This window comes from Cryptotermes secundus, unplaced genomic scaffold (assembly GCF_002891405.2).
Source record: "Cryptotermes secundus unplaced genomic scaffold, Csec_1.0 scaffold339, whole genome shotgun sequence".
NCBI lineage: Eukaryota > Metazoa > Arthropoda > Insecta > Blattodea > Kalotermitidae > Cryptotermes > Cryptotermes secundus.
In genome coordinates, this window is record NW_019725004.1 from 96,652 (window position 1) to 106,212 (window position 9,561).

The following is a 9,561-nucleotide window of genomic DNA, read 5'->3' on the forward strand; positions in this document are numbered from 1 at the left end:
CTGAGGCTTGTTATTCTGATTAACGTTGTTACTAGCGGGGCACGCGGTAGCGTAGTTGGTTGAGGCACTGTGCTGCAAGCCGGAAGGTCGCGGGTTCCCTTCCCGACGGCACTGCGTTTTTCAATTAACCTAATACTTCCAGCCTCACTAAGACACTAGGATCGACTCAGCCTATAACAGAAATGAGTACCAGCATTCTTCCTGGGGCCAAAGGGCGATCGGAGCTAAGGCTGACAACCTTACCGCCATCTGTGAGCCGATTGTTTAGAAAATGTGGGAGCCTTGACCTCTCACATCGTATGGGTCTTCACGGCCTGTCAGGTGGTACTTTCTTACCTATTTTTTCTTAGTCCCTACAGGCTGCAATAGTAAGTTTATCTTAGCTGAAAGAGGTAACAACCGTTTTCTTTCATGTTCTTTTACTCCATAATTCACAACCGCCTTCTCATTTGACACTACATGCAGGCTGAGGCCTAAAAGTATGTACAGCTAAACTAAAAACTCCGTGGCCTGTAGTCCGCAAGGGAACTATACCGACCGAGCGACCGCCGCTTGTCTGGGAATTTAGTGCCAAATTTAGCGGATAGAGGGTGTCGCGTGGTCAGTGCAACGAATCCCTACGGCCGTTAATTTCGGTCCTCTAGACCGGACAGCTAACAAGAAAGAAACATCTCACGGAAATCTACAATTTCTATAAAAACTTAGGAAGAACACACGTTCACATCAAGATAGGCAATACACGGTGCATCCTATCGGAAAGAAATTAAGCAGACTTAGGCGAAGACACGCTAGTAATACGCCGCCACGTTCCCTTATCCTGTTGACGTAAGAACTTGCGTCCCAATTGGCTACAAGTAGGCTTAGTTGAATTTTCCTCTTCGTAGGATTTTATTTATCTTTTCATTGTAACATGATGCTGATTGCGTTCCCCAGCCACCCCAGTTCAATCCCTCCCCTGCGCCTGCCTACACCCGATTCTTGACTATTTTGCATGAAATCTTAATGAGAACACGCCAACGCAGGAAACCTGGAGGAGATTAATTTTCAGACTTGAGTCTGGAGATAAAAATCTCAATTTTCGTTACAATTTCTGCTGGTAGATATCTAATGGCTCTGTAGCGTTAACGTCATAATTCTTATCCGTCAAAAGAAGAAGAGTATCAGGCATATTCATTATTTATATATTTATTACTTTCCTTGACCGCTTCTGTGGTCTACTGGTCAGAGTTCCTGGCTAGAGATCCAGAGGTCCCGGGTTCGATTCCCGGCGCTACCAGATTTTCTGAGAAGCAGTGGGTCTGGAACGGGACCTACTCAGCTTCGTGAGGATAATTGAGGAGCTATGTATTTCAAGGAAATAGCGACTCCGGTCTAGAAAGCCAAGATTAACGGCAGTGGGGATCCGTTGCGCTGACCACGCGACACCCTCTATCCGCAAACGTTGGCACTAAACTTCGCCGACAAGCGGCGGTCGCTGGGTCGGTATAGTTCGCTTGCGGATTAAAATCACGGAGTTTGTTTGTTTGTTTTTTTAATTGTTTTAGGACAGCATGCAGAGCGCGTGGGAATGTGAGTGTCCCAATACGGGTTAGCCTACCAGCTTTACAATCCTGGGTTTACTATTCTGCCGAATCGACAAATGTCTCCCAGTACGCCTCATTATTAGTCCTACGTCACGACGTAAATCATGAGATAAAAATGTAAATTTGTACCTGTGCTTAACTAAGCACTATGCCATGAAGGCGTATAGGGGGCTGGATGTATATATCCATATTTTCTTAATCTTGGCACTAGTTGGAGGTGGGTGGTCAGCTTTACGCCCCGGCCGTTTTAACCTCGGGAAAGAACCTTCGGTACCCATTGGATAGGAGGCTGGGTGGGCCCCACAGCCGGTCAGGACGACGTGGAGAAGAGAAAATTCTTCACCCTACCGGGACTCGAACTGCGACCCATCTCTCGTCCAGCCCGTAGCCAACTGAGTCACCATACTTGCTGGATAGGGGCTTGGTAGGTCCCAAAGCGCGGTGGGGAACAATTTCCTCTTCTACGAATCGAAGCTTCGTCTCCCATCCCCAAGCCTGTCCACTACAGCAATGCGCACTGGCTGACGCCGCTTACATTCCAGCGGGTCTACGGGAAGCAGGACTACTGCTGATTGCTATACAGAGTGTGTAACGGCCATGTAAAGCAGCGAACGAGAGAAACTGATCATCAGAATGGTGAACAGATGTGGATGTTAAACGGAATGGTACTATGGCTTCAATCACCTGGAAAACTGAGGAAAGTTATGGGTAATTCTCAGTGAGCTCTGCTATACATATAACCACTATGCCACGAACGTATATGAGGAGTGGAGGTATAGCTCCACTATTCTTAATCTCAGCATAGATTGAGGTGTGTGGTCAGTTTCACGCTCCCGCCGGTTTACCTCCGGGGATACAGCTCCCATTACCCGTTCCATAGAAGGCTGGGTAGGCCCTAGAGCAGATCTTGACAATATGGAGAAGAGACAAATCTCTCTTGCGGGAAGCGAGCCCAGGTCCCACAAAATATACAAAATAAGTTCGAGATGTTTGAGTAACTCGCTGTTTATTATCCTTAATACGACAGGGTTTCTTTTAATTATTTTCGGAAGAGGTTTACCATTAGTTCATTTATCTGCCGCCATTTCTGCGCCGGAGTTCAAAATAAAGGGGCTACTTAAACTGTGATGGGAATTCCTTTACCAGCTTTGCGATAACTTCAATCCCCTTTCCAATCTGCTATTTGTTAGGATTTCATGTTGGGAATAATGTTATTAGTTAGATTGGGGAATGTCCATTACAGCGTGGGTGGGCAGGTTGGTTGCCATAGCGACAGTTAGTGGGTGGGACCAGTGATGAGGCGGCGGAACTGTGGAGGGGAAGCAACGAAACAAATGACGGAAGACGTCCAGTCCGGAGATAAGGACTACCGATATAATCGACAGAGGTCCCCATCTCCGTTCCGGAGATAAGTACTATCGATACAATCGACAGAGGTCCCTATCTCCGTTCCGGAGATAAGTACTATCGATACAATCGACAGAACAATCTCCGAACCGGAGATAGGGACTAGCTTTATCGATTGGGCCCAACAGAGTGGGCTTATACCTGAAGACGGAGACAGAATCCGGCCTCCGAAATGTTTTAAATAAAAAAACAAGATGATGGATAATGTTCAAAAAGTCAATAACTGTATTAAATTTTATATTTTGTTTAGTTTAGTTAATTTTTAGTAGGGCCTACACACCTTTTTGTGGGGCATCATGTTTGCATCATACGAGACCTTGTCTAGTGACGACAGATTAATTCATGGTGTAATAAATTGATAGCGATCACTATACGGCAGAATATAGGCGCCAGGATGTCGCCTCCAATTTGCTGTTATATTCAGTAAGAAATGAACATTCATCCTGTTGCGCTGCAGGGATAAACGTGCAGTTCGGGTCTTGAATGCAGAGAAAATAAGCAAGCCGGACAGATGCATGCTGGTCCACACGGATGACCTAAATTGCATAAGCATGCAGATAGCCGAATTAGAAGGACGTGTGTGTGTTTATGTTGGAATCCACAGAGAAGAGGCCATCTATAAACCAACCAAGAAACGAATGAAGTAAACTTCTAAATAATAGACGTCTACTTAGCTAACCAACTGACTAACCATTTAACAAAGTAAGAGGCCTAACTAAGTAAGTGATCATGTTTATTGTTTTAAGAGGTGTTGAAACGTCCAACTGGAAAATGGAGGCCATTTGTGAGAAATGGAGGGGTCCTCACAAAGAAACAGTTCGAAGAAAATTGAAAATTTTAGTAATATTTCGTCTTAGTGAAGGCCATCGCCTGTTCAGGGTCTGGGACATGAGGGAGTGGCGGATCTTTATTCTTAAATAGTTACGTAGATAACGCATAGGAAGAGTAGTATAGTGTCACATGATTAGGCGTGAATATAGACGGGGTTTGGATTGGTAATCCAATTTACTGAACATTTCGATACAGTGCGTGACTACACTTTAGAGTTCACTATTACACACACACTAGTGTCCACAATCACATCTTCACTAACCGTCGCTCAGTAGCGGCTTCCAACGGTAGACGTTCCCCTTCCTCTGGATTCCCGAACTGTCCTCGGCCTTAGCTACCAGCTTCTAAGAGCAACAGCTCACAACGACTGAACCCCAGCGTTTATCTAACTGGCTATAACTGCAAACTGCTCCTGATTATAACACCTCGCCACAGACCGCGTATAAAACGTCTCTTCCATTATTGCTGTATTCTCTCACTGCCTTGGAAACATGCTGGTTTGCGCAACCGTTCTTATCAATGGCTGCTGTATAGTTGCTCGTTTCGCGGTCGTTGCCTAGCAAAGGGTATACATGTCACAGTATTAAGAGTCGGGATAGCTCAGCTGCTATAGCGATGAGCTATAGGCTGGACGGCCTGGTTTCGATTCCCAGCAAAGGCACAATTTTTCTCTTTCACAGGGACCAGATCGGGTCTGGGGCCCACGCAGCCTCCTATCCAATGGGAACCGGGAGCTCTTTCCCCGGGGTTAAAGCGGCCGGGGCGCGAAACTGACCACTCACTTCCATCTAGTGCCGAGGTCAAGAATGGTGGAGCTATACCTCCATCCCCCCATATGTCTTTATGGCATAATGCTTAATTACCTGTAATTAAGTACAGCGAAAACTTTACCGTTCATGAGCATGCATTTTTGTAAGGACACCACTGGATTGCGCAGATGGGCTCTATGAATACTGCTAATGTCTTTACACCTCTTTAACTGATCGATATTTGAGGAGCTCCATAACTTGTACCCTTCTCCAAGTATAATTAGAATGATCAAGGGACGATGATGTGAGCAGAGCATGTAGCACGAATGTGGGAGAAGAGGAATGCATATAGGATGTTTGTGGGAAAGCCAGAAGGAAAGAGACCACTGGCGTAGGTGGGTGGACAATATTAAAGTGGATCTTAGAGAGATAGGATGGGATGGTATGGATTGGATTGATCTGGCTCAGGATAGGGACCAGTAGAGGGATCTTGTGAACACGGTAATGAACCTTCGTGTTCCATAAAATGCTGACAAATTCTTGAGTAGCTGCAGATTTGGCGGCTTCTCAAGAAGGGCTCAGCTCCACAAGTAAGTAAGTAAGTAAGTAAGCTGCTAATACGCCTGCCCCCCATTCGTTATAAATCATTACTTCCTGCCCTCTATGTTCAGAGAGCAAATTTAATGTGATTAGCATTTCCATGTTCTATATTATGATTCAGATTCTAAATGTCTGCGAGAAATGATTATTAGAACGACGGATGTTGGTACATAAACACAGACAAGTAGATCAATTACTGGCCCAAACACCGGCGTACAATTACCGTGCATTAACATAGGAGAGCAGAATTAATACCTACTTAATCACAATGATTATTTTGAAATGTAGTTACAAATAGAGCCCATTATGCAGGATTAATATGAATTGGACATGATGGAAACGACAGAGCAACTGCACTGTAAATTTTATTGTCAAATATGACAAATATTGGGGCCAGTGGTACAGTTGTTGCTATTGCTGACGCGAGTAGGGCTCATTCGCAAACAAACCAAATAGCTAATCAACAGACATTATGAAGCAGGATTCCTCTTGAGAGGTTGATAATTACTTAATTCGACACTGAAATTTCCCGCTTTCCATGGAATCCGAACATTCCTGTCTCATTCACTGCAATCGTTTGACTCTATTCTCAGTCAGATGGATCAGAAACTGATGTCTTCCGTTCAATTTCCAGAATCCACAGTTTTCTTAATAGTACATTCCAGATGGGAGTTTAAAAGAATTGGCGATAATGAACCTCCTTGTTAGGGGCAGTTGTAAATAGGAAATATTTCCCATAAATGTCACCTACACAGGTTTTGTTTAATACAAAATATACTCCGTGTCCTGTAGTCCACAAGAGAACTATGTCGACCGAGCGACCGCCGCTTGTCGGCGAAGTTAGTGTCAACTTTAGCGGATAGATCGCGTGGTCAGCGCAACGGATCCCCAAGGCCGTTAATCTCGGTTTTCTAGACCGGACCAGCTATTTACTTGAAGTAGCTCCTCAGTTATCCTCCTGAGGGTGAGTGGACCCCGTTCCAGACCGATTACTCCTCAGAAAATCTGATAGAGCCGAGAATTGAACCTGGGATCTCTGGATCGTAGCCAGGAACTCTGACCACTAGACCAAAGAGGCGGCCGATTTTGCTTAAACATTTTGATTTGTCCAACACTTTCTACGGTACTCATCTACAGATGAGAGTATTGCAAAACAGTTCTCTTCTAGCTGAGCTGAAAGCCGTTTTGCAGTCTATAAATAGGTGATATTCTCTCCCCATGTATTTGCATTTTTTCTCCAGTATCTGATGAATACATAATATCTGATCTGTTATATCGATATCCACACTAATCATCTTCTCCAGCGTTTTGTAAACACTGAGACCAATTACGGATACCATAAAACACAATCTTACCGTCTTTTCAGATGTCTTCGCAAATGTATTTATAGTGGTCAGTATTATTTCTTTGAGTGGAATGCATATAGGATACTGGGGGAAAGCTAGAAGCAAAGTTTGTGGCAAGTTCTTCCCAGAAGGTCTTGTCAAAGGTTTACATTCTTTGCTGAACCATTCTTCAGCTCTTTGATGGCACTGCTTCACCGCAGAGCACTGTATGACAGTGTCCAAGAGGATGTGAAACGATCACAAATAAAGATTTTGAAGTCTCCGAAAAGGTCTGCTGAGGATAGAACATGGAAACCTTAGTCAGGAAAGCAGGTGACATGGATGAGGTTCGAACACGATTCTTCCCGAATACAAATTTAGAGGGCTACATCTGCATCGGCCCGCTCGGTTTTACGTATCTTAAAATAGGGTAAATATAAATGTCAGCGCAGTTTCGTCCGAGTTGAGTTTATGAACGTATATTCACGGCCATGTCCTATTCAGCCCATCTTTATGACGACGTAAATGCAACGCGTATGCTCAGGTTCTATTGCTGGAGAGTTAATGACAGTTTAATTTCCTCTGATGAAGGAGGCGTATTGGCAGCGGAGGGTCTAATCGTTTCTCCTGCCAAAGACCTGGCAATGTGACCCGTGCCTTTGTAGCTATTCCTGCCCCTCCTGAACCTTCCGCAACAGAGACTTAATTAGCCCCAACGGGAACGTGACAAGGCAGCAGAGTGCATTGGCAAAGCATATCCTGTGACGAGGGCGTACAGACACGTTCTCGGACTCCAACTGGATTGAATGTGTGGCCAGTACCACGGTATGGTTGCTTTCTGCTTTCACAGATATTTGAAGCACAACGGTAACTACAAGTACCACCTAACATTAAAAAACTAAGCATCCCCCCCCCGGTTGCATTTATGGGTTTGATAAGATCCTCAGAATAAACAGTGGGCATGTCCTTACACAACAACACCTGGTTGGTCTCATTAATATTTATAGAATCACAGTGTGTTCACTATGACGTAGGAACTAACAATTTTAAATATTTGGCTCAAAAAGAGCCAGGATAGCTCAGCCGGTATTACGAAGGGCCACAGGCCCAGCAGGGACAAGTTTAATCCTCCACAGCGTCCAGACAGGCTCTGGGGCCCACCCAGCCTCATTATCCAATTGGTATCGGGGGTTCTCTCTCCTGGGGGGGGGGTAAAGCGGCAGGGGTGTGAAGCTGACCGCTCATCTCCATCTAGTACCGATGTCAAGAATGGTGGATCTATACCTCCACTCCCCCATGCCTTCATGGTATCTGTATAGTGCTTAGTTAATTAAGCGCAGGGACATTTTTGCCTTCATCTTGCCCTCCTGTTGCTGTTCACATCTTTGGTGTGACGTTATTTTGTTGTCTTTCTCCTGGTTGGTTATCTGTTGTTTGGTGTCTCTGGTATTCGTTGGTGGGTGGATTTCCTGAACAGCAGCTTGAAATACGACAAGACGGCTTCCTTCCATTCAGGCCTACCGTACGGTTTATGATTCACAGTTTCGGCAGCTGAAAACATCACAAGCTAACACCACCACGCACAACTAACTCCATGGAGTTGAGCCCTTCTTGAGAAGCCGCCAGTTGGGCAGCTACTCAAGAATTCCCGAACATTTTAAGGAACAAGAAGGTTCACTACCATGTTTACAAAGAGTCCTCCACTGATCTCTATCCTCAGCCAGATCAACCCAATTCACACCACCCCACCTCTAGGATCCATTTTAATATTATTCCCCACTTATGTCTAGGTCTTCCTAGTGGTCTCTTTCCTTCTGGCTTTTCCATCGAAATCATATATGCATTCCTCTTCTTCCCCCTGGCTGCTACATCGTATAATGATCAAATAAAAACAAAACAAACCGTGGTTGAGAGAGTACGAGTAAAATATGCTAATCAGTGTATTTTGCAGTGAAATTAAAATGGAAACCAGACGATGCAATATCTGTTCTTAATTTCAGTATGTGATAAATTTTGCTTCAGTTTCAAATTATTCATTGACTGACTACGCGAATAGCTATTTAAACCGTTAATCAAATATCTCATTAACCGCATGGTTATCTGGCTAACAAACTCCCATGTTGAAAAACTGTGAATTATTCATTCGGTAGAAAAATATTTCCACAAAATGCGAGGGTTGGTTACAGCGACCCTGAACCCGCCAATTATGTTTAGAACTTCACGAATTATATATTTCTATAATACAACGATGTTCTAGTTTCTTCTATAATACTATGAAATATCTTCCTTTCAGGTGCAAGTGCTAAAAGTCGCGTGAATTTCATATTTTCGTCACGCGTACTACATGTCTACACATCTCGCTGTTCTTAAGAGAAAATGGTTAAGCTTCTCAGTAATGTTCTCCAATATGCCAGTGCTCTTTTCCTCAGTCCGAAATAAACTCATTCCTCTTTCTGGCAAGACATACGCTACAACTGACATCCTGTACCCAAACTTAGTTTAAAATTTCTCTAAGTTCAAGCTGTAACCAACTGAAGCTCCCCATAACTGTCATGATGTATAATGTGTGTCCTGACCAACACAATGTGTCAGTCGGCTGTCTCATTATCCGGTCGCTACTCGCATCGAAATTTGTAAACAACCATTCATTTCAATTTCTGCGCAGCATTCTACTCTGTATAATATACAGGGTGATCCTGAAAGTTTCTGTTCTTTATCGAAACTTGTAAACAGTCATTCATTTCAATCTCTGTCCAGCATTCAACTCCGCATAACAAACAGAGTGATAGTGAAAAGTTTCTCTTCTTTATCGAAACTTATAAACAGATATTCACTTCAGTTTCTGCGCAGTATTCAACTCTGTATCACATACAGGGTGATCCTGAAAAGTTTTCGTTCTTAATCGAATCTTGTAAACAGACAGAAGAAAGAGACAACTACGAAGACCAAGACGTAGATGGGGGATAGTATTAAAATATTTCTTAGAGAGATAGGATTGAGTAGTAATGACTGGATTGATCTGGCTCAGGATAGAGACCAGTAGAGGGTATAATGAACACGGTAATG